The 25409-nt window shown below is 39.8% G+C and overlaps 1 protein-coding gene across 12 annotated transcripts in view; it reads left to right on the top strand.

Annotated features, from left to right (window-relative positions):
* KCNQ5 (potassium voltage-gated channel subfamily Q member 5) overlaps nucleotides 1-25409 on the top strand; it is a 318037-nt gene that overhangs the window by 113631 nt on the left and 178997 nt on the right. For 3 of the 12 annotated variants that reach the window (XM_068415030.1, XM_068415006.1, XM_068415039.1), the window contains 3 exons: nucleotides 17723-17836; nucleotides 18475-18558; nucleotides 19420-19520. The exons of 6 other annotated variants lie outside the window; for them this stretch is intronic. The gene's annotated coding sequence lies outside the window, so the exon portion shown is untranslated. Of the gene's footprint in view, nucleotides 1-14909; nucleotides 14988-17722; nucleotides 17837-18474; nucleotides 18559-19263; nucleotides 19521-25409 lie in introns of those variants that run through there. 3 more of the 12 variants (XM_068415058.1, XM_068415023.1, XM_068415015.1) reach the window with 3 other exon arrangements.

The following is a 25409-nucleotide window of genomic DNA, read 5'->3' as shown; positions in this document are numbered from 1 at the left end:
GATCAAGTTCGAGACAATCTAAGGAACCTGAAGGTGCACAAGTCCGTGGGACCTGATGAGGTGCATCCATGAGTCCTGAGGAAACAGGGGGGTGAAGTTGCCAAGCCGCTATCCATCATTTTTGAGAAGTCGTGGAAGTCTGGTGAAGTTCCCACTGACTGGAAAAGGGGAAACATAACACCCATTTTTAAAAACGAATAAAAGGAAGACCCGGGGAACTACAGCCCCTCTGTGCCTGGCTAGGTCATGGAACAGATCCTCCTGGAAACTATGCTAAGGCACATGGAAATCAGGAAGGTGATTGGTGACAGCCAACATGGTTTCACCAAGGGCAAATCGTGCCTGACAAATTTGGTGGCCTTCTATGATGGGGTTACAGCACTGGTGGGTAGGGGAAGAGCAACTGATGTCATCTACCTGGACTTGTGCGAAGCATTTGACGCTGTCCCACATGACATCCTTGTCTCTAAACTGGAGAGACATGGACTTGATGGATGGACCACTTGGTGGATAAAGAATTGACTGGATGGTCGCACTCAAAGAGTTGCTGTCAATGGCTCAATATCCAAGTGGACACCAGTGACGAGTGGCATTCCTCAGGGGTCAGTATTGGGACCGATCCTGTTTAACATCTTTGTTGGCGACATGGACAGTGGGATTGAGTGCGCCCTCAGCAAGTTTGCCAATGACACCAAGCTGTGTAGTGCGGTCAACACACTGGAGGGAAGGGATGCCATCCAGCGGGACCTTGACAGGCTTGAGAACTGGGCCCATGCTAACTGCATGAAGTTCAACAAGGCCAAATGCAAGGTCCTGCATATGGTCAGGGCAATCCCAAGCACAAATAAAGGCTAGGTGGAGAATGGATTGAGAGCAGCCCTAAGGAGAAGGACTTGGGGGTGATGGTTGATGAGAAGCTCAACATGAGCCAGCAATGTGCGCTTGCAGCCCAGAAAGCCAACTGTATCCTGGGCTGCATTAAAAGCAGCGTGGCCAGCAGGTCAAGGGAGGTGATTCTCCCCCTCTACTCCGCTCTCATAAGACCCCACCTAGAGTACTGTGTCCAGCTCTGGTGCCCCCAACAGAAGAAGGACATGAAGCTGTTGGAATGAATCCAGAGGAGGGCCATGAAGATGATCAGAGGTCTGGAGCATCTCTCCTATGAAGACAGGCTGAGAGAGCTGGGACTCTTCAGCCTGGAGAAGAGAAGGCTCCAGGGAGACCTCATAGCAGCCTTCCAGTACCTGAAGGGGGCCTACAGGAAAGCGTGAGAGGGACTTTTTACAAGGTCATGTAGTGATAGGACAAGGGGAATGGTTTTAAACTGAAAGAGGGTAGATTTAGATTAGATCTTAGGAAGAAATTCTTTACTGTGAGGGTAGTGAGACACTGGAACAGGTTGCCCAGAGAAGTTGTGGCTGCCCCCTCCCTGGCAGTGTTTAAGGCCAGATTGGATGGGTCTTTGAGCAACCTGGTCTAGAGGAAAGATGTCCCTGCCCATGGCAGGGGGGTTGGAACTAGGTGATCTTTAAGGTCCCTTCCAACCCAAACCATTCTATGATTCTATGATTCCATGATCATAAAAAAGAAAACCAACCCCAACACATTAATTAAAATGTTTTAGTAACTGACAACTTTCTTTTCTACATGTGGAAAATCCTGTTGGCTTTTCTGCCAGGTTTTCTCTGCACCCTCTAGTTGTACCAGTGGTTGGTTATCCTACTAGATCCAAACATGCATTGCTTAGGAGCTCCTAGATCCTCAAAACTGATAGCGGATTTGCATACATTACAACATATTTGGACCAAAACGTATATTTGACCATGCAGATATGGCCTTTATTTTCCCGTGATTTGGTCCCCAGATGCCACTGCAATGGATTCACAATTCTGCACTAAACAATAATAGCAATACAAAAATGTTTTCAATATGCTTTAATGTTACACTGCATATACCATTGAACAGGAACTACTTAGACCGATTTAGTGGAAAAGACTTAATTTATATTGCCATTTTTAAATATTATGTGGATGTTACTCTATTAGAATGCCAGGACCATTATATCACCATTAGTTGAGGGATTTAATGTAAATTTGGCTAAAATGTGTCTCATCTTTAAAGAACAGAAGTGCCTTCTTCACTTTATCAAAATCTAATTTAAAGAAAAAAAAATTGTCTTGTGCTTCTTTGGTTGTTGTGTTCTGTGTTGTCATAGGCTTCAGAATAAACAACAGCACTTTCTCCTTGCTTGCTGAAAGCTTATTTAAGGAGGTTATTCTGGATGCCGTACACCTGGAGATGAAAAGATTTTTCCTTCCATATTGAGAGAGACATTAAATTGCTATTATTCATCTCCTGTGTTTTCGTAAGTGGTGCTTAATGATTATTTATTATTACATTTACACACATATGCATGCATATTTATTGCACCTTTTTAGACCTTATTAACTCTGTTTAAGAAACTCAAATATCAGAGAGTAACTGGGGGGAAAAAAAGAGAATATTCATGCTGATATAATTCAGATTTGATAATGAAGAAGCTTTTGCACGTCTACCAAGGAATTTAAATTATAGTTTTACATGCCTATGAAATATTCTAGACTAACACTCGGACCAGGTATAATGAATGCATTTCTTTGAGAAAAGTATCTGGCTGTACAGTCATTTTTTAAATGCGCAGGTTTAGAAACAACAGAATTTTAGAAATATAATAAACCCTAACTGTGAAGTAAACATTGATGAGGTTCAGATACGCAACACAGAGCAGTCTGAAAGTTCTCCTTCCAAAGCAGAGAAATCCGTACTATATAAAAGTATCTCTTTTGCTATATCCCCACTTTCAAAATTCTGCCCTTAAGTCGTAAATTCATCTTCTGCCAGTAAGCTAGAAATGGAAACATAGTTGCCTGGGAGTGAATAAATTTTATTTGGATGCAGTTTTATTTCTCTAGTACATTTTTAAGCTAACTTTTATTTTTATAGTCGGAGGGAGTGAGAAGGGGACTAAGACTAGAATTTCTCAAAACAGTGTTTCCTTCAGATGAGTGCTGGCTGTGAGAGCCTTGCATAAAGAAATCATTCACATGTGCCCTGGTAAGCTGGAGTTCATTGAAGTGACACTGTGCTGCCTGTAGCAGTTCTAGCCCACAGGCAAAACATTCTTCTGTCAAAATGCTATCAAATTCCCACTGACTCTGTTCACTTAAAGAGTAGTTCATAAGCAAATACCTCGTTTTTTAAAAAGCAGAGGAGCTGTATGTTCCTGACACTCCGAGATGCCCAGCCCTGAATAGGAGAATGTATTTCCTCTCACAGTATGAACTCAAGGGCAGGTTATTTTCATTTAGAATTTTTGGAATATTTTTTTTATATAAGAAAATATGCCATAGTGTGAATGCTCTGTGTGAAAAGATCACACTGCATCAAATATAAGCTATCCTTCATGCATATGACAGCTGAGGGACAGAGAAGAGCATTGCAATACAAAGCATTCTCCCATTCTACATTTTGTATTGGTATTCACCCAGCTATGTGCTTTAAAGGGGGAGATGAAGAATTAAATGTTCCCTCTGTTTGTTTTTATCTCTTTTGGGTTTACAGTCACAATGTATGGAGCTTAGAATTTCATTTTGATGATCAGAACTTGGAGTTAGTTAAAACATTTGAGAATATAAATTCAATTACAAAATTGGTACAAAGATAGGATTTATTGAAAAACTTACGATATGTAAAGAGTACCAAATTCTGTCTGTGCTGTTCACATGTGTTACCAAAGGCTAGTCTTATTTCTGATTTTATGCCTTTTTAGTTTTATTTATGGTATTTTCATCTTGACTTCAAGGATTGATTCTCTTTAAGTTGATATTAAGTTAGTTGTAATGATACTATGCCTTACAGTTTGTATAGGTTACACAACAGATTCCCAGTGTATAATTAGAAGTGGAAACCTATTGACTGGACAAGTATTAGGTTATCATTCCACATTAATATTATAAAATCAGATGGATCATCTTGATTTGAGTTTATATATAGTGTTATTTCATTAAATATATTTTAGCACCTCCTGTACAGCTTTATATCTTCTTTAGCCTTTGTTATATACTGAGATACTTATGATACTGTAATTTCTATGATTGATTAGTTTGCAGTGATCTCCTGTTCACATCATCCCTCGCTGAATAAGTAAATTGGTATACCGCCATTAAAATACGAGTCTGTATTATTATAAATGGAAGAGGAAGTTGGTACAAGTTTTGGGGATATTGTTTTTTAATTCACTGTTTGATTGCCATAAGTTGTTCTTGATTTATCCTTGTACAATGATGAAAAAAATCTATGTCACTCATCTGTGACAAGTTACGGAAGCTAGGCTACTTTTTCAGGCGGGACCAATATTAGGGTCCAACTTTACTCTACAAACCATGTGAGAGTATTTGAAGTCACTGAAGTTTTGTACCTTGTGATTCATAAGATAATTTGATGAGGGATTGTGATAGGGCCATGAGATAAATAGTGTGTGAATTAAAAGCTGGTATTTCCACAGGTAATGTTCTCATCATGTCAATGCAGCATCACGTACAGTGTGAATTTCCTATTAGCTCTTCTGTTCCATGGACTGTCATCTTCCCTGCACCTGCTTCACTGATGACTAAATTCTCACCTGTTGTCTTCTCCAGCTTTCTCCTTATCTCTCATTGCTGTTGTCCTGGGCCATTTTATTACCATTATCCTTCCTCTGTGCTTCATTAACTCTCCCTCTCCTCAGCACACTCTCTTCCAAATTTCCGATTTAGCCTCAGATCCACCGCTGCTTTCTCTGTTCTTTGTCTTCTACCTGTTAATTTGGAAACCTCATGGATTACTTTTTTAGGATTGTTTTTGTAAGTAAAAAAAGTAAAAAACCGTATTTGTTATTATTTAAAGCATGTTCTCTATACATGTTATAGTAAATACCAGTTGAGAGCCCCATTATATTTGTAAATCATACTGCTAGGTGCAGCCTGGCACTGAGGTGACATGATGCCCACCTGCTACTCATGGGTCCCACGGAGACTGTCTGTAAAGCTCTGGCCTAACCCATTTCAGCAGCCAGATCTACTTCCCGTCCATGTTCCCTCTCTACGAGGATGACTTCATGCAGAAAGCCAGGCTGGTGTCTGAAACTCCCGTCAAGATGACTGCCCAGGCACGCTCAGCATCTTTATCCCAGGACACGAGCCCTCACTCCTGTTGGCCACGGGAGCGGGCACTGCCAGGACTGAGTGTTGTACAGCTGTCCAGCAGCGGATATCCAAAGTGCCACTGCCTGTTAGCACAGCGTGAGCTCTCTCCTCTGAGCAGTGGGCTTGCCTCCTGGCAATAGCAAGGGGAAGAGGTTCGAGTTGCAGGACTGGCAACATGCAGCGTGCCTTTAATTTTGCAATGTTGTCACCAAGGGGACAGTTGGTGACAGCAGGCACAAATGCCACGCTGCACTCCTCAGAGTTCAGAGGCAATGTTCTTCATAGCTCTGGGGGCCAGAGGTGGGCTGGGGATAAAAGCCGTGGTGCCAAATTCTCTTCTCCCACTCCATTTGCTTTCTGTGTTTGCTCCGTTTGATTCCACTCTGTTGGAATCAAATTTCCCTTGTCACCATCTAATACTGCATATTTTGAAAGAGGAAAACCAGATACCGGTTTTCTGATGTAACTCCCTTCGCAGAAGGGTCCACGATTGAGTCAGGCTGGTTGAGTTCTGAACGTTGCATAATTGGCCATTGAAAGTTCCTATAGTTGCCAGAGCTATTAACTCTTAATAAATTTTACACAATCCAGATTCCTGAGAGTCACTGATGTGCTTTCACAGATCATAGAAACAGGTGATTTTGTTGGTTCAATGCATCCTTTTTCTTTCTCAGTAAGTTTTATCTTCATTACTCTAAGAGGCTTACAAATACACTATTTGCAGTAAACAACATTTTCTTGAGAGGAACTGATTTAAGTGTGCTTAGCCATACACTGGAATTGTCAGTGTGGATCTATGAGAACTAAATAAGTTCATCATCATTATCTTTAGCATATTACAATTTATTTGCTTACTCATTATCTCCTTGAAATGGAAAACCCTTATGAGCAATACAAACAATCTCAAAAAGACATCTGATACTCATAAAAATAGCTATGCTAGTTGCTTTTTTACCAACTCATATCTCTGATGATGAGAATTTACTAACTCCTGTAGCTGGAAATTAATCGTGAAACTATGAGTGCCACCAAACTAGGATCAACATCACAGTGAACGAACTTGCCCTCTTCCGTTGTCTAAGTGGTAATTCCCCATTATCCGTCTCACAAGAAATGATGTCTTGTCTTACAACTTAGAAAAAAAAATGATTGCTTGGTAATGCCAAAGTATTCCATAAAGTGATATGATTAATGCTCTTCTCACTAGATCTGCTGATGGAAGTAAAGTCTCATTCAATTTCCCTGTGGAGACAGAGTGAACCAATCTCTTTGGCAGTAATTTTTAAGCAGGAAGCTTTCTGCTTGTCTCAGCTGTATTGTATAGTCATTTCAGAATGCACATTAAATAGTTGGAAAGAGGTTATAATGTGGGTGGATTTTCCCTAAGTCACTGTGGCTTCTTTCACTGAATACACGTTGTGGTGGAGCTCTTCCTCTTTCTACCATCCGAGATAATTTAGACTTCTTCAACTTTATTATTGTTTAGTATAACTAATGCCAGATAATATGACACTTCCTTAATTGAGTGCAAGTAGTTCTGTATTCCTCATGCCTTTTATTGGTTTTGGCCAACCATCTGCCACTGACGGTTGTTATATCTACTGCAAATATCAGCTCAGATAACTGACAAGACCCACAGCATTTCATTAAATTGTTTTTGCAAGTTAGCTTCTTGATTCCTTTAAGTGGCTTTTTTTTTTATTATGAGAAATCATAAAGAAACATTGAACAACTCTTCTTCTCTTTTACATGTCTTTATTTTAAACATGTACCACAAGAGAAAGCAGTAAGGCAGAAAACTTTTTTATATTTGGAAATTAGCTCCAGAATGCAATATAAGCACCTTGCCATTGAATAAGCCTTGCAGTTTTTGTTGCCTGGTATTGGGGCAGTTAATGTACTGAAGATGGTCAGTGGCAAAAGTGAGCAGCATCACAGGGCAGCTTTCCTCCCCACCACTGCATGCTGGGCTCCCATACAGTAGACAATCATGACTCAGTGTCCTGCTTGGTGGCTTCTGCCTCTTTGCCTTGCTGGTTTTGATTTCTCCAGACTGTTGGCTAAACATAAAATAAACCTAAAAGACTAGATCCTCTTTCTCAGCTTTTTAATTCCTTTATTGGGAGTCAAAAATGTATGTGAAGCTATCACATATGGCATTCTGAAAAAAAATGCTTAACTTTTCTTACAAGCAAAAATAAGAAGTCACTCCCAATCTGCTCTATACTGAGAAGAAATCAAGCAAACACTCACAGGGTGAAAACACAGTATGTGTCTGGCAAACTTTTGGAAATAGTAGAATCAGTCAGCTTTTAGATAGACTTTCGCCATAATTTGCAAAAATGTGGTTATTTGCAAGCAAACTTCTGTGCGATGTAAAGCAGTGTACAGTGTTCTAGCGTGTAGTGATACCCTTTTTATCCGTGCCTCTTCTAAACCTCCCCTTCTCTATAACACAAGGCCTGTAACTGAGTCTTTTAAGGCTCAGTCCTATATATTATAAGCAGCTGGAAAATTTCACACACCCACTGAAGGTTCCAATGAACACAAAATACCAGAGAACAGATGCCAATAAGAGGTATTTTTAGCGGCTCCTGTCGCAGTTGTGTTTGCCTCCGCTGTGACAGCTAATGAGCTTTGCATGGCTGGGACAGATAGTGCATCCTGCAGTAAAAGCCTGAGACTGCTTCTCCCTTCTTTAACACAGGCAGTAAATGTTTGCTTGGGGTCTATCTGAAGCTTTATAACAAACCATTACAGCATATTCTACGCTGGTTAAATGGATTACACCACAGACCTCCATTTCATACATTTATTTCCATAAGAATCTGGCATGACAGTTTATTGTTTGTTTGCTCTGTAATATTGGCTGCTAGAGGTAGTGTTATCATAAACAGAGCTTGACTGAGTGAACATTTGTTACTAGTAGTTAATATAATTTTCTTACATTTTCTTGGCTTTAGACAAGGAGTACCTAAACGTAAGGAAATCCATTCAGTACATTTTCAACTGAAGTTGGAGCTGTTTATCGTTACATAATGGAAAAAATTCTAAAAATGTCATCGACTGAGTGAAAGAAAATCATCCTTACGTTGGGGTTTCTTATTCTTTCTCCCTTACTTTGCACCATTATATTACACAGAATGTAGCACGTTCCATTCCCAGGAGAAAGCCAGATTGATATTGAATGTGTAACCAGCTGGGTGTTTACCCTTTGTTATACTGACAAGGCATGAGAGGAAGACACAGAAAAAGAAGGAAATCCAGAATTTTTGGAATAGTTTTTCCTTTTTGTCTCAAAAAATGCCGATTTGAAAATTCAGTTCAAGTGACTTTGGAGGAAAGCTCCTGCGTACTCTGTCAAATTACCAGCTGTTTTTATGATATATGTTCATAGAAATTATTGACTGACATATTGAGGTGTGTGGCAATTAGCCTTTTTTCTTTAGAAATTAGTTTATTATTCTTATGCTTCCTGAAGAACAGATGCTGAGTGTGCAATTACAGAAAGCACTGGATGGACCTCCTTTCACTACTCCAGAGTGAAAGTTGTTTTACAGTTGTTAGCCGAGTGTTAAAAACCTGTGTAAAGCCATTGAACATTATTTCACAAGATTTCAGAAGATGAGTGGAAATAAATCAGAGCAGAACTGAATCTCAAATGATCAGATCATGACACCTTTTATATACATATATGCAGGAAGTACCTGTGGGATTAGAATCCTGCATCCTGGAGAGGGGCTGCCCAGCATCTGTCACGGGATTTTGAACACACTATTTAGTCTTTCTCAGATGGTATAGAAACAATATTTATTTCTTGAAAAACATTCTTTAGTACAAGAAATATGTAAGTTTATATTAAACATCTTCTATTCTCTTCATATCTAGTGTTCAAATTATCAGTGAGAAACACGTAAATAAGACTGTTTGCTCTCTTTTTATCCTCAGGAAATTGAAGTGGAGTGGCTCGGGGATTCCCCTGCTACAAATACATTTCTGCATACTGTGCAGCCTGAGACTTGTTACTTCCGGCTTGACTGCAAAACGTTACTTATTCATATTCAGAAACTTTCATTTTGTGTGTATTTTTCATTTCTCTCTCCTTGTTTTTTCTTTGCAGTCTTCAGAAATCTGGTTTCTGTTTTCTTTTGATTTCAAAGGTCATTGGCTCATCTGCACTGCATTTTGAACTGATTTGGCTCTGGACAGTTCTCTTAAAGTCAGTTTTCCTGGCTGCTAGCAAATTGTAGGAGAGCCTTTGATGGTCCTGAATACCTGTATCAAACTTAATCTACAGAAGTGAACTAAACTGGCCAGGGCAGACACCAAACATTATTTCCTGACCATCCATATAATTAAATGTTTGAGTGTTTTTATGATCCATGGGATGTTTCTGCCAAGGCCAACTGGATCTCTTGCAGACATGTAAACATGAACCCCATACAATGCAGGCTTTGGCTAAAGAAAGTGGAGGAGGTTGGGATGTGAGTCCTTCTTGTTGGGTGGTAGGAGAGTGTGAGACATCAGGGACATACAGTTGAAGTCCAGCTTTTGGTCCAGGCATTTGCAGGTCCATTCACAGGGAGTATTTTTGCACCCACTGGGGTGGTTCACCAGGACAACCTCCCATAGGCAGAGGCCTGGTTTTGGATGTGGCACTCCATTACTGTCTGACCATGGCTCATCATATAACTAGGGTCATGAACACCTCATGAGACATGCTTGTAGTAGAAGTGGAAATGGCAACTTTAGTCCCTTAGCTCTCGCTGGTAAATGTGTCACTAATATCTAGAAGCATCATGATCATCTCTCTGCTCACAGTTTTGAATATGTAGCCAAAACTGAGCTTTTGCTTTCTGTTGTGCCTGAAAATATTTCAGTTTGTTGTTGTCTGTTACACCAAAATGTCTTTTGGTCATTGCTGTGGAACAGCAGCATGGATGTCTTCAGTTATTTCCCACTTTGTCCAAGACTGTCTCATCAGTGCCAATCAATCAAATCTCTTTTCTTTTTTGTCTGTTTCCTGGTATCTCTAATGTTTCTTTATGCTTTTGTTGTTCATTGTTATTCTGCTGCCTTTTAAAATCTTTTCTGTTCTTTACCATCTGTGATATTCAGCAGTTTGGCTCTTTTTTCCATATCATTTATAACGCTCTAAGATGAGGTCTGAACTCTTACTGCAAATTACCAGTGAAATATGTCAAACCAGTGGCACTCTTGCTATAGGTGATAATAAAATTTCAGTAATGTTTTCAAAAATTTTTTTCTGTATGTTCATTTTCACTGCCAATATCTTCTTTTTTAGTGGCATTCATAACTATTATGAATGGTTAACTGCGTAAACTGGCATACCTTGAGATTTTTAGTAAACCCTGGAAATTACTTTTCTGTTTACAGCAGCCTGTTCTGTTGGCCTTCCGTCAGGATCTTGAATTTTTCACAGTTCTTCAGCTGCCAAATGTTGGCTATGAAGTGATTAGTTTTCTGAGAAATCCACTCTTGGCCTCTGTAATGAAGATAAATTCACTGGTTTTCCATATCTCTAAAGAGTAGCTTTTAAATAAAGGATACAGATTCTGGTGAATTCTGCTTGAATATAGCTGGGCTTCAGAATTTTAGCACTTTTCCTTCTTCCGCAGCAGCTGGCTGTCTTCTCTTTATATTCCTGGTCAAATGTGGGATGAAACTGTTGCGTGTAAAGATTTTTAAGTTTTATAAGGTGTTTTTTTCAGCCTGCACAACCAAGGCTTAGTTTCTACTTATGCTTCTATGAACTGAGCCTGAGATTTATGCTCTGTGCTAGCAGTAAACTTAAATGTTCTCAGGAAGAGGATTAATAATTTGTATATTGTAAAGGTAGTGCCTTAGAGGCATCGGTCTTTAAAAATAAGGAACAGTGGTGGCTGTGTTTACTTTAAACAGGGAGAAAATTGATTTGCCTGAATTAGATTTCAAAGTAACTTTATGACGTGTAAGGAGAAGCAAAAAATGTCAGGATATTAGAAATCTACAGGAAAACGAAAGTACGCTCATAAATAGTATAATAGGAACAGTGGATAACAAAAGAAGATAAAAGCCTTTTTTTAAATTCAGTGGAAATGCAGAAGCATGTGTTTGCAAGAAGACTCCAGTACCTTCTATCTGAGGGTTTCCTAGTGTGGTTGTATTTTATGTATTTTCAGCAGGAGCTGAAAACTGTTCTCTGTCATTAGCAACTTGTAAAATAAGTAACAGATGCTTTGGCTGTGTGTGGCTGAAAAAGAATGAGCTTGGGTTGTTCCACTTTGTATCCCTCTAGCTAAAATAGCTGTTTTTACCAAGTACTGACTGATCTGGATAGAGTCAAGGTAGGTTCTGTACTAAAAACATCTGAACGGTGATTTAAATATAAAAAGAGGTAAATGTGCATTTCTTTAGATTCAGTGCAGTTTGGAGAAACTGTTTGGAGAAGTCATGGGATTTGCACTGGAAAATGTTGAGATGAGGTTGGTCACTTGGCTGTGGGGGTTGGAATAATGTTTTTTTTTAAAAAGGAAAAAAGAAAAATCAAAATAAAAATATAAAATCAAATATTCACACCCCATGGATACTGTATAAATGAGTAACTCTATCTATCTAGAGATAAGGATTTATATATGCAATAAACGTTAACAATATTTCTTACAGAAATTTTCGTCTTGGGGTGAAAACCAGTTGGAGAGGTATCGTTTATGTGATTCTAATATGAGCAAAAAATATTTTTTGTTATAACCCACTGAACTTAAAATGTATCACTATAACATAAATTGTATCACTATAATATCAGTGGCAAGATTATTCTTGTGCTCTTTCTCTAAATACTGTTTTTATTTCTGATTTCATTTCATCATTTGAAAATCAAAATTTAACTAAGTGAAAAATGTCTTACTTTTTAAAAGCTAGAATATTCATGGAAATATGTGGATTTCCTTTCCATTTTCATTTATTTCTTTTGGGTTTTTTTTCTTTTCACTCTGACAATGTTGATTAGTTGGACTGGCCGCTTTATGGGACTTTCTACAGTTGCTTAACATTTTATAAAATTAAAGCAGTTGCAGGAAACATTAGAAACAAAACTAGAATAAAATTAAGAATTTAGTGATGAACAGGGAAGGGCATTTTTGGTTCTCACTCGGTGTCTGGTGAGCTCTAATTTTTCAAGATTTCTGTGTTTCCACTTTGGCACCAGAGTCTATCTAATCTTTTAATATACGGTAGAAATAATTCATGAAATACCTAAAAATGATATGCAGTGTTGGCATGAAGTAGTCAAATATCAAATAAACTGCTAATATCAGTATGGTGCAGGTCTGCACATCATCAAAATAAGCAAAAGGACGAATAGGCAAGAAGTCTGATGGTTTTCGGTTTATTGCTGGTCCGTCTCCACTGGCGTTGTGAGATGGCAGTAACGCCATGGTATAACAGCAAGGCCCATTATTATGGTGTAATCATGTGATGGTGTTGCTCTTCTCTCAGGGAAGTTGATCACCAGTGAAAGACATGAAGAGAATAATCTGGAGAAAATGCATCTTTCAGATGCGTTCTGTATTTATAATGAGGTTCTGTATGTTTATAGTAAGTTTCTCTGTTTGTAATGAAAAAGACTTCTTCATGTTGAAGAGGTGAAGGTTGAGGGCAGCCTTGGTTGTAGTGACCATGAGATGGTAGAGTTCAGGATCTCATGTGGCAGGAACAGAATAGCTAGCAGAATCGCAACCCTGAACTTCAGGAGGGCCAACTTTGGCCTTTTCAAGCAATTGCTAGGGGAAATCCCATGGGACAGGGTACTAGAAGGTAAGGGGGCCCAAGATAGTTGGTTAGCATTCAAGGACTGCTTCTTCCGAGCTCAAGATCAGAGCATCCCAACAGGTAGGAAGTCAAGGAAGGGTAGCAGGAGACCTGCATGGTTGAACAGGGAACTGCTGGGCAAACTCAAGTGGAAGAAGAAGGTGTACAGATCATGGAAGGAGGGGCTGGCCACTTGGGAGGAATATAAGTCTGTTGTCAGAGGATGTAGGGAGGCAACTAGGAAAGCTAAGGCCTCCTTGGAATTAAACCTTGCAAGAGAGGTCAAGGACAACAGAAAGGGCTTCTTCAAATACATTGCAGGTAAAGCCAACACTAGAGGCAATGTAGGCCCACTGATGAATGAGGTGGGGGTCCTGGAGACAGAGGATAAAAAGAAGGCGGAGTTACTGAATGCCTTCTTTGCCTCTGTCTATACTGTTGGAGGCTGTCCTGAGGAGCCCCGGACCCCTGAGGCCTTAGAAGAAGTCAGGATAGAGGAGGAATCTGTCTTGGTAGATGAGGGCTGGGTCAAGGACCAATTAAGCAACCTGGACGTCCATAAATCCATGGGCCCTGATGGGATGCACCCGTGGGTGCTGAGGGAGCTGGCGGAAGTCATTGCTAGGCCACTCTCCATCATTTTTGCTAAGTCGTGGGCAACGGGAGAGGTGCACCGGAAGGCTGCGCAGCCATTCAGAGAGACCTGGACAGGCTGGAGAGCTGGGCGGGGAGAAATTTAATGAAATATAACAAGGGCAAGTGTAGAGTCCTGCATCTGGGCAAGAACAACCCCATGTACCAGTACAAGTTGGGGACAGACCTGTTGGAGAGCAGCGTAGGGGAAAGGGACCTGGGGGTCCTAGTGGACAACAGGATGACCATGAGCCAGCAGTGTGCCCTTGTGGCCAAGAAGGCCAATGGCATCCTGGGGTGTATTAGAAGGGGTGTGGTCAGCAGGTCAAGAGAGGTTCTCCTCCCCCTCTACTCTGGCCTGGTGAGGCCGCATCTGGAATATTGTGTCCAGTTCTGGGCCCCTCAGTTCAAGAAGGACAGGGAACTGCTAGAGAGAGTCCAGCGCAGAGCCACGAAGATGATTAAGGGAGTGGAACATCTCCCTTATGAGGAGAGGCTGAGGGAGCTGGGTCTCTTTAGCTTGGAGAAGAGGAGACTGAGGGGTGACCTCATTAATGTTTATAAATATGTAAAGGGCAAGTGTCATGAGGATGGAGCCAGGCTCTTCTCAGTGACATCCCTTGACAGGACAAGGGGCAATGGGTGCAAGCTGGAACACAAGAGGTTCCACTTAAATATGAGGAAAAACTTCTTTACGGTGAGGGTGACCAAACACTGGAACAGGCTGCCCAGAGAGGTTGTGGAGTCTCCTTCTCTGGAGACATTCAAAACCCGCCTGGACGCGTTCCTGTGTAATATGGTCTAGGCAATCCTGCCCCGGCAGGGGGATTGGACTAGATGATCTTTCAAGGTCCCTTCCAATCCCTAACATTCTGTGATTCTGTGATTCTGTGATGTAAAACATATTGATAACAGAGACCGCAACATAGCGTTTGCAGTGAATGTAGCAAAAAAAGGATTTACAAAGGCAGTGTAAACAGACTTATTTCCAGTGCTTTAGCAATATCGATGGATTAAGCATGACAAGGTCTATACTAAGTAAGCATGGTTTCTTTTTTCGGGATTGGTAAATGAATGCAAGAAAGCGAAATGCCAGCTCTTCACTGATAGCCCCTGCCTGATTTACAGCAGGTTAGACTTGATTTTGAGAAACAGGTGCAGCCGCAATTCCCACCGAAGTGCTGCCAAGCCGAGGACTGATTATTACAGCAATAAATCACTGTAGGCTGTTTGGAACTGATGGAACACATCTCGGTAGGATTGTAGCATCCAGTGTAAGTAGTAACAGGAGAGGTACTGACACCACAGGAAAGAATATTTGAGGTAAGTTACTGTCTTACCAAACTCCTGGGTAGTGACCTGATCTGTTATATGTTTTGAATCCATCTGCTAAGTTGTTAGTGTTATCTGGGTCATAGGATAAAGTATTCAGAGATACCTGTTGTTTTTTTCCTTTTCTTGCAATGGTGCTGTGTCATTTCGGCCACTCCATTGTACTTCGGTTGCACAGAGCAGATAAGTACTTTTTCTTTAAAATAAAGAATTACTAATAAGAACACTGTCTGTCAGCTTCTTCTCTTCTTTCTGTGGTGCCAGCCCTGTCACAAGTATGGCTGTGACCTGAGAGCTGCTCTCACATGGCTCATACAGCTTTAAAAGTTGCTTTGCTCTAAAAAGGTAGAGAATTGGAATGGTTAGATGAGCCACCCTTCCCTATTGCTTTCTGACTCTCAGGCTGAAGTAGTGAGAAGCAATGCCAGTCAGAACAGCTGAAAGGCAGTTTCCTTCTGCTACTTGTAGTGTGGGATGCTTTGGAAGGCGATTCCTCTTCTACTGCTGCTGAACTGGCACATCTGGGAGGCTTTGGCCAGCCACTGGAAGGGACAGTCTTTTCCAACAGGCTGATGGGATTGTTAAAATTCCAGTAGGCCCAGACCTGGAAATTAGGTGTTATCATTTGGTATGTGGGAGTCAATTTTGTGTTTCACCATGGAGGACCTGTAAAATCACTAAACTTACGACACGGCTATTTAAGTTAAGATTTAGAAAGAGAGGGCAAAGGTCTGCGTGTAAACTGCCCAAAATCTTGTGTGTTTTTGTGGATTGGAGTTAATGAGGTGAGTAGGTCCAAACTAGTAAAAGAGCTGAGGAGCTGGCCACAGGACTTGTGCTGGCAGGATTTGTTCCGTAGACAATGGGAGGAGAGGTAGTTGGGGAAAAGAAATGGCCAAGGATATAAATGGCCTTAAGACATCTTCCTTCCCCCCTAAGCACAGCTGTGTTCTCCAGGTACTGAAGGGTAGCCTAAGAAAAGACCCAGGAAGAAAAGATTAATTTGAGAAATGCTAGACAAAAATAATGACACAGTTCCCTACATGTGACGTTTCCTCTCTGCTTGTTGAAATGCTGTCGAACCTGCACACATACTTCAAGACTTAAGATCCTCTCCAGTCAGTAGGTGAGAACCCTGTGTAATTTACCAATTGATCTTTGCCAAGCAGTTAAATGCAAATGAAAAACTCTCTAAGCTAAACAGAAACTTTATGGGAGATGAGATGTAAGTATATAATCTTTCACTCTGTCTCATCAGAATAAGAATTTAATTTAACTTACAAGGAATATGCAAATGGTTTCTTTATGTTGTCATTCATATTCCTTCTAATGGGAAGTTAATTAAAAGAAATGGAGAAGACAGAGAGGAAAAAATCGTCAAAGATAAGTTTGACCTAAAATACAGATTTTACATATCAAGTTTACAGACTATAAGAATATTTCCATTTTTAAAGTAAGTAGCGTAACATTAAGAGTGCTCAAAATTCAATTGATTACAAACTGATTACAAATAAAAGGAATTAACTATCCTTTTAAATATTAACTATTTTCAATTATCAGGGACAGAATTCAAAACAAAACTAGTAACCTAAGCAAAACATGTAGGATAAATGTTTATTAGAGTTGTTTAACTTCTCCTAATTAAACATGACTAATAATAGCATATTTTATCTTAAGATATATTTCTTACAATTGTGTGTTAATTAAGCTAGGTATGTCCATGCTATATTTATTCTGTAAGGCTGTAGTATTTTATAGCAGGTGTTTGTAAATGAAAACAAAGCATAATGCAAAACATCTCTTACTTTTAAATCTAACAAGTAACTTCTTAGCTAAGTCCACATCCTTCATGTTTTTTCAATAAACTAGTCAGAAGTCATTCAAATCAACAGTTTCATGTCCGCTTTGGCCTTTGTCACATATAACACTTGTACCTTCTGACTCAAAGTCTCAGCCAAAAAAATTCATTTCCATCTGCAGGACCAGTAATTGTTAATTAAAGCTCTTTTTCTCATTTGCAAGAGTCGAACTAAGAAGCATTATAATTTGGCTGGTATTTCAGTAATTAATAGCAGCATTATTACATTAGATGTACAAGATTTTTGGCTTGTGTGAATCAATAGCTTGCTTGAGTGATTGTGAGTTGCTTAAAAGCATAAGTTCTTAAAGAATCAATAGCCATGCATGGCATGGATTAAAAACTGGCTAAATAGTAGGCCTCAAAGTTGATTTTAACTAGCCAGTGATCATTAGAGGGATGTAGGATAGTGCAGTAGCATTCCCCGTGATTCTTCCCTCTGCACTATTTAGTAATCTTACCAGTAAACATATACTACAGGTGGAAATGAAAATTGAAATAAAGAAAAACATTGTGAATAATTGTTTTCTCCTATAGCTATAGGTTATGAAATGAAGGTTATATGGTTTTATGGCATGGATCTGAAAAGATTATTTTAATATCTCAAAATAGTGTCATTTGGTAAATCTGTGGATTCTGTAATTTGCTAGCTCACACTGCAGTTACATACCTCTCTTTCAGCCAGTTTTATTCCCTTCTCCAAAGGATATCTACACTCTTCTTGGGTAAGCAGCACCAGTACTCAAAAGATACATTGGAATTACTTGTAATTTTTGTCAAAAATTAAAATCAACAAGAGTAAAAATCTCTTTGCAGAGTGTGTGCTTACCATACTGTCTAATAATGAACGCCCTTTCTGCTTTCAAAGGTGGGAAAAAAAGGAAAACATGCACCCATCTTCCTCCAACACTGGGTTTGTACACTTCCTACACTGAATCCCGTCACTTTCCATTTGTGAATGGATGAGCCACTTTAGCCAAAGGCATGTACCCTTCCTGTGATTAGCTGATTTATGGAATTGTTACTTGGTGGTTGCTTTCAAAAAATATAATGCTTTCCTGAATCAGAGTTTGTTTGTTCAGAGTACTTTATCCAGTGGATGGGTACATATGTGTGTGCTGGTATGGACAGCAGTAATAATGACAAATCCTGAGGCTCATGGAGGTACAGAAGAAAGCTAGGGCACACATGTGCATGCTCATGTAAGAGATGGGAAGGAGGCCCTAGCCCGCAATAGCCAAGTGGGACACAAAGTGCGGCAGAGTCCAGGTCTGTGACTGCCTCTTTGAGTGGGTAGCGGCCTGCACGTGGGGTGTGGGGATGTCTGACGAGCGGGCTGTGGAGTCAGCCTCTCTCCTGCCTAGTGAATATTGAGTTATTTAGGCAGAGCAGAGCAATTTCACGACTGAGATAAATAGTCATTCTAATACCATACTCGCCTGAGACAGAAGCAATCAGAGTAGAGATTGGAGCTGGTTACCCTACATCTTCTTGGGCAAATGTTTAATCAGTGAATTGTTCTGAAGTAGAGTTAACTTTCTCTCTTTCTCCTTTCTTTTCTTTCTTTTCTTCCTCCTCTCACTCACATTCTTGTTTTCTTCTGCCTTTTCTCTGCTTCAGAGCCTGAGAAAACTTCCCAATAAATCAACTAATAGATCCTGAATGTTTGGAAAAACTTCTTGTGAACTTTTTTATCTGGCAAAGGTATGTTTTATTGAAAAACCTGCATTCAGTTCCCAGTGTCCACATACCTGGGATCCTGCACAGATACCTCAGGAGTACTTTCTTACTTTGCTTTTATTTACCCCTCTGGGTGCTGGTGGATAATCTGTGTTTTTTAAGTTGTCTTCATAGTTCCCTTTCTCAGGTAACTCAGGAGATGATACACACCTGGAATGAACTCTGACCAAGACATTTTCTGGTTATACTGTCACAGTGTAATTTTATCTATATTTGATAGACAGGCAGAAAAACTAAGGGAACTTGTTTTCGGCATGTGCTGATTACTTTGAAAACTGTTATTAAATATGCCATCATTATCCATATTTTCCATTTCACAGTATTACTTTTTACTATGTATGTCACGTTAAATATCCTAATATGAGGGACTTCATTGAGTTAGTCTTACTTTTTCCAGAAATGTTTTACTACCAAGTAAATATAATGGTAAGCATTTTCCCTTTGCATCTGTCCTCTGTTTAGGACAGGTCTACTATTTCAAAGGTTTTCAGTGAGCAATGAAATTGAAATGGGAAACAGAAGGTTGTTGCTCAATTATACCAGTTTTTAAGGAAAAAATCTTTCATTATTTCTTTGTAATTAGGTCTGCTTGAAGTTTATGAATCATATTATTTGACTGCTGCTTTTCTGTTTGATTTTGTAACAGAATATCTGTTTTCCATTCAACAGTTACAGGCATTTTTCGAACCAGACAGCTCCACTTAGGAGGCTCTCAGAGACACTGAGACTGGAGAGAGGGAGGATTTTTTCTTTTTCATACATATGTAAGAAAACTTATCAAGTTATTCTTGGCTTTCAAAAACCTTTTTTTTTATTTACCCCAAGCTTTCACTGTATTTCCTGAAACTGGGAAACTCACCTGACTGACCCACACTGTGCGACCCTGTGAAGGAACCTGTCTGTCTCCAGTGATGACAGAAATGGAGGTAGGGAGGTTAGCACCACTGGGCTGAAGTTTGCTTTTGGAAATCCCCTACTGTGAGTCTCTGCTAACATCTACATATTTAAATCAGATAACTGTGCATTGAAACAGGTGGTTTATCGTTGACTCAACTTATGAATCCAATTGTATATGCACTAATGAGAAGACCACATTCTGTCATTTGCTGTTGATTGCACATTTTAAAGGATGGTCTCTTGTTTTAAAATTGATACTGGACCACCATTTATAGTGGAATGAAACTGGCTAGGTAAAGAAGTAAGACAGTATGTGGCAAGCAGAAGAGGAAATTTTAAGCAGATATTCACAAAACGCAGCCAAAGGCTCAGAAGGGAAATTAAGAAAGTAGAGATAGGGCAGAAAGAAGAGGAAATAATTTCTGGTAAAACAGAAAGCATGAACTGGAGTGATGAAGTGAAGACGTTCAAAAGCCAGACAAAAAGCTGCTGGCACTTAGTGTGAGAAGCAGTGTATACAAAATGCAAGTTAATGTTGATCTTTGCAGGGAAACCACATCAAGCTCTAAGAAAAATAAGTGACTTCCATTGCTGGTTGCTCTCCCAGTGCTGTTTCAGACTGGAGCTTTGCAGTAGAGGCTTCAGCATGGGGTGTTTCTTGCAGAAGAAGATCTGAAGATTTTCTTGCGGGAAAATCTGAAATGGGGCCTTTGACTGTGTGGTTCACTGGTGGGGTTTTTTTGTCATTTGACAAAATAATAGTTCAGACTCTCTATAGTTTGTTGATGGTGTAGACTGTTTTCGTTCTGAAGGACAGGAGGATTCTGAATTACAAGCTGTGGTCTCTGACCACTTGCTTAAAAACACACCAGTACTGGAGGATAGGAAGGTGACTTAGAGGACACTTATTTTTCAGAGGACTCCAGAGAAGATCCATGATATCACAGATGAGTAAACCTGTTGTTTGCAATTAGCACAAACAAATTAGAAGAAACTATAATAAAGAGTAAAATTAGTGCATACATGAATAACGTGATATATTGTGGCAGAGTCAGCACGACTTTGCAAAGGAGAATTGAGCTCTGTAACCCACTAGAGCACTCTGAGGGTTTCCATGATCAGATGAAGGAGAACTGGTTGATGTGATCTCCTTGGATCATATCGAAGGCAGGATCTTTCACCAGAGACTCTTAAACAAAGTTACCCTGGGATACAAGGGAAGTTCCCCACAGAAGAAAACAACTGATTAAAAGGTAGGAAACAAAGGCCAGGAATGTATTTTCAGTTTTTACAGTACAGGTAGATCACCAGTGTAATCCCACATATGTGTATGCTGATCAGAATACTTACAAGTGATTTGTAAAGGGATTAATAAAGAAATGTAAAATGTTATGTTATTTACAATAAGGACTGTTGTGAAGAACTGCAGAAGGATCATATGATGATATGGAACAGGCTGCCCAGAGAGGTTGTGGAGTCTCCTTCTCTGGAGACATTCAAAACCCGCCTGGACGCGTTCCTGTGTGATATGGTCGAGGCAATCCTGCTCCGGCAGGGGGATTGGACTAGATGATCTTTCGAGGTCCCTTCCAATCCCTAACATTCTGTGATACTGAGTGACCATATCTTCGAATGATAGATTAAATTCAGATGTGAAGCAATGCACGGGAAAATGAAGCAATCCTTCCTTCAGACACAGAGTGATGGTCTGTTAGCTAACGAATAACCACATAGGAATGAGATACCAGAGTTACAATAGACTGTTCTGTGAAAAGGTGAGCTAAAAGTTCAGAATCAATCACAAAAGGCCTGGAATTATTAGAAAGAAGACAACAAAACAGAAAACTTAATGCAGCTGGACATATGTGTGAGTGTCGTGAATGCTGTGTCCCTGAACTCCCTGAGTCTCCAAAAGGATTTCTCAAACTGGAGAAGATTCAGAAGTGGTCAAGAAGTATGATAAAAGCTTTGTGGACAGCTTATATATTAAGGAATATTAAAGTGTACTAGGACTCTTTAAGCTGGACAAGGTATGAGGGTGGGGTGTGGTATAGCGAAGATGGATAAGAGACTCGGTCCCTTCAACTAAAAGTAGTATGGGACATGAAATAAAACCAGGGACTACCAAGCCAACTGGAGCAGAGATGGCGGTTCTTCACTGGGAGTGGAGCTGAGCTGGGGAACTCTGTTGTGGATGATAACAGTTTAGATGGAATGGAAGAGTAACTGGACTAATTCATGAAATTAAGAACGTAAGCTGTGAGCTGCAAGGACGCTGCGTCTGGCTAAGCCCAGGACAGTACTCTAAGGAAATAACATTCTGCATTTTGTTATTCTTATATAATTGCCTAGGCTTCTTCCATTGGGCACTGACAGATACTGTGCTTGAACCTTTGGTACGTCTCAGTATGGTCATTATCATGTTCTTGCGTCACTTTGGTACTATTTGATGTCTGCTATGTATGCATTTAACCTTTGAACACAGAAGGCATTATTAATTTGGCTGCTGTGTATCAACTAGAAGTTGATATGATCCTATCCAGTGTCTGTAAAAATAGTGTATAACATGCAAAATATTATAAAGTGATTTAGAAACCTAAATAAGGTACAGAATTTTCTTCTTTTGATATCCAAGAGACCTTGATGCATTATGCAGGATTTATTGGCAACAATTCATTCATATATGATATTCTACAAACAAATTGGTAGACCTTTTATACTATTGAATCATCACATACTAAAATCTACATTTTAGAAAATATATATGCAGGAACAAGATTTTTGATTTGCCAGCATGTACTTATAAGGAGCATGCTAGACATGGCATGTGAAAAATGTGTATATTAAATATCAGTAGATATTGTAATAACAAAAAAAAAAACTTATTCTGTAATTATATGTACTACAGAACTGTAAGCAGTTGAAAAGTTATCATGATGCCAATGAGTTTCTTGCTTGCAGATTGCAATTGAGTGTCAAATGAATGAAGAATTTTATTATCCCACTGACATTTTTCTCTTCTGAAATGATAAGAAAGTAATAATCAAATTATTTAATTAAACTGTTGATATACATAATAAGGCCCTAGGAGATTATTTAAGTATAATTCAATTTTTCCTCTCAGATTGGATCTCCTGATATGATTAGCCTTTTCAGTGCCATAGAAAACAGAAGATTATCATATACTAAATTTAGGCACTGGTCATTGTTAATGGATTAGAACCGGTGAAAGTGAATGCATCTGTCTGAGTTTTTCAAAGGTTACTAGCTAGTGAGTCAAGAGAAACCCCATGTAGAAAATATCTAAAAATCTGAACCATATAGAGTTAAGAACTTATTAAAAACCTGTCAGTGGAAAAAGTGACTAAATTCACCTTGAAGGTGTATGGACAAACCTGATCCATATATGCTGCATTGCTGTCAGTGGCATTGGCCTTGGGATGAGCTGAGCTTTGTGTACATGGGCATGTGTGATATTTTCTTCCAGCTGAGATTTGAAAAGACCAGCTGAGTGCTGTGTTAACACAACCCTTTCGTCCTTGCTGTAAAGAGAATAGGAGTAAACTACAAGAACAATGTACATTAAAAATGTTCACAATGTCTCTGTTATGTTAAACACCAGACTCATACAGAAGATGCACTGTCTCTGCAACTTTCCCCCTACCTTCCAGGGAAGGGTTTAACTGCCCCTGCACCCACAGCATGCAGCTGGGGACAGCCAGCCTGGGAGCAAAGGCAGCGTGGGGGCTTCCTGTGGCAGCTGGTGGAAACCCCCAATGCATGGATCCTGCTGGGAGAGCTGCCCTCTGATGGGAAGCAGGTCGCAAAATGAAATGCCTCCAAGTCCTAATCAAGCCTGACTTCATTTGTGCCCTCTCCTTACACAGATGTGGCACTTACGCATTTTCCAGAGGTGCACACAGATTGCAGGACATGCATCAGTGCAGGAAGCAAGATTTTGTTGTGCTCTCCAGGCATATCAAGAAATAATATAAGGTGAATATGAACTTCTGAGGTTTTGGATTTGGTTTTGTGGGAGCTTTTTTGGTCCTATTAACCCAGCACTTTCTATATATCTGGCCATCTGGGCCCAAAGTAGTGCTCCACTTTTGTTTTAAAAAATTCCTTAATAGAGAACTTATGAACATTGCTGTATTAAGATCATAAGGCAGCCTGAATAAGTGTTACCTCTGTCTTCAGAGCTACAAAAGATACTTGCTTTCATGAGGTGTTTATAAGCTTTCTGTTATTTAGAGAATAATAAAGGTCTTCATTTAAGTGAAAGAGGTGAACCTCATATATATAAATTACTAAGTAAAAAATAATGGAGAACACATACACATGTACATTGTATAACATACTTTGTATCATTACCAACAGGGCAAAAGCAAAGGTTTTGCTGCAATAGCTTTTAATGTTCAAGAACAGCTGTGCCTCCCCTATGCTGTTTGTTAAGTCTGAGCTGTTGCCAATCAACCATTGTGCCAGGATAAGAGAAAATTTGAATATAGTCATAACTGGCAGCTCAAATCTCATCGCCCATAAAGCTCACAGCTACCCCTGTGCATTTTCTTGTCGGTTAAATGAAATGTCACTCTCGGACTGGCAATATCCATTATTCTCAACTGCTGTCTGTCTGTACCTCTGCCAGGGCAAACAAAATGTAAATGCAGTTCCCAGGGCTGTGGGGATGGCAGCGGGAGCGGAGCGTGCAGGACAGGCAGCAGTCGGCAGGGCTGTGCAGCGCTGTCCATGCCAGGGCGGGGGCTGATGGGATGCAGTGGTGAGAACATGTGCAAGAGGGATGGTGGGAGCATTGCGTTGGCAGCGAGAAGGCGGGTGGCATGACGAGAAGCTGGGTGCTCTCTCAGTGTAGTGGTTCTTGTTTCCCTTGGCACTGTGAAACGGTGGCTACAGTGCAGCAATCCACTTCTAACAAATTCAGATCCCAATAGGAGCCAAAGTTCAGTTTTGTCTGCCTTTTTTTACAGTTCTTTGCTTTTTCCCTTTCTCCTTTCACCTCATGTCCATGGTGTCAGTCATCCCAGACCTCTCCACTGGCATTTTCTGCACCACATGCTCTTTGTTCTGCAGCGCTTTACACGACTTCTGTGCTTCTCTTCATGTGTAATGTCTCCTGAAGATGATGAGTGGTCTGTGTACATAAAAATTGTCACAGATTGTCTTACAGGAAACTCAACTATGTAGTTACATACATACATAGGTTTTCACTACCATCTTTGACTCACAGAATTTTCCTACTTTAGATTATCTTCATTCTGACAGTAATCAAATATTATTCTTGCAGGCAATGAAGGCAGGTCACTGAGTTGCTGCCAAAAGTGTCCTGTGTCAATGAATACACCTTTATGTTAGTATAGATTATCCACCACACGTGAGAAGCACCTTAGCATTATAAATAAAAAGGATTAAAGTTCAGAGGACTCTGCTTTAGTGTGCAGAAACCACATGGAATTACACACAAACTATTGGCAGAATTTAATAATGAAGCAATAGTGTTTTATTGCAATTGCTGTGAATAGACACCAATATCTTTTCCATAGAGGTGTTTTCAACACATCCTCTAGAAATCCACAGAACTCAGTTATGTTCCATGGGCTTCTTTTGGTGTTGATTTCCAAGTAGATACCTCACAGGTTTCAGTAGAAATTTTGTTTTTGAGCCCAAGGGAAAAAACAACAGTAGAGAGATCTGAAATGAAAAGTATTTTTTTTCTTTTACTATGGATCTGTGTTAGAGAAAAGTACAGGGTGTGAGAGGATAAAGGACAGCATTTCCAAAATTATCTAAGCATCATTGCAGCCTTAGTTCCATTTTCAAAGCAATGTAAGCACTTCGGAACCTAAAGGCTCCAACAGGTTCAGATAATATCCTTATTGTAGTCTAAAATTGATAAA

Source organism: Nyctibius grandis, chromosome 1 (genome assembly GCF_013368605.1).
Source record: "Nyctibius grandis isolate bNycGra1 chromosome 1, bNycGra1.pri, whole genome shotgun sequence".
Classification (NCBI taxonomy): domain Eukaryota; kingdom Metazoa; phylum Chordata; class Aves; order Nyctibiiformes; family Nyctibiidae; genus Nyctibius; species Nyctibius grandis.
The sequence above is the reverse complement of the archived record's forward strand: the minus strand, read 5'-3'. Positions and strand labels throughout refer to the sequence as shown.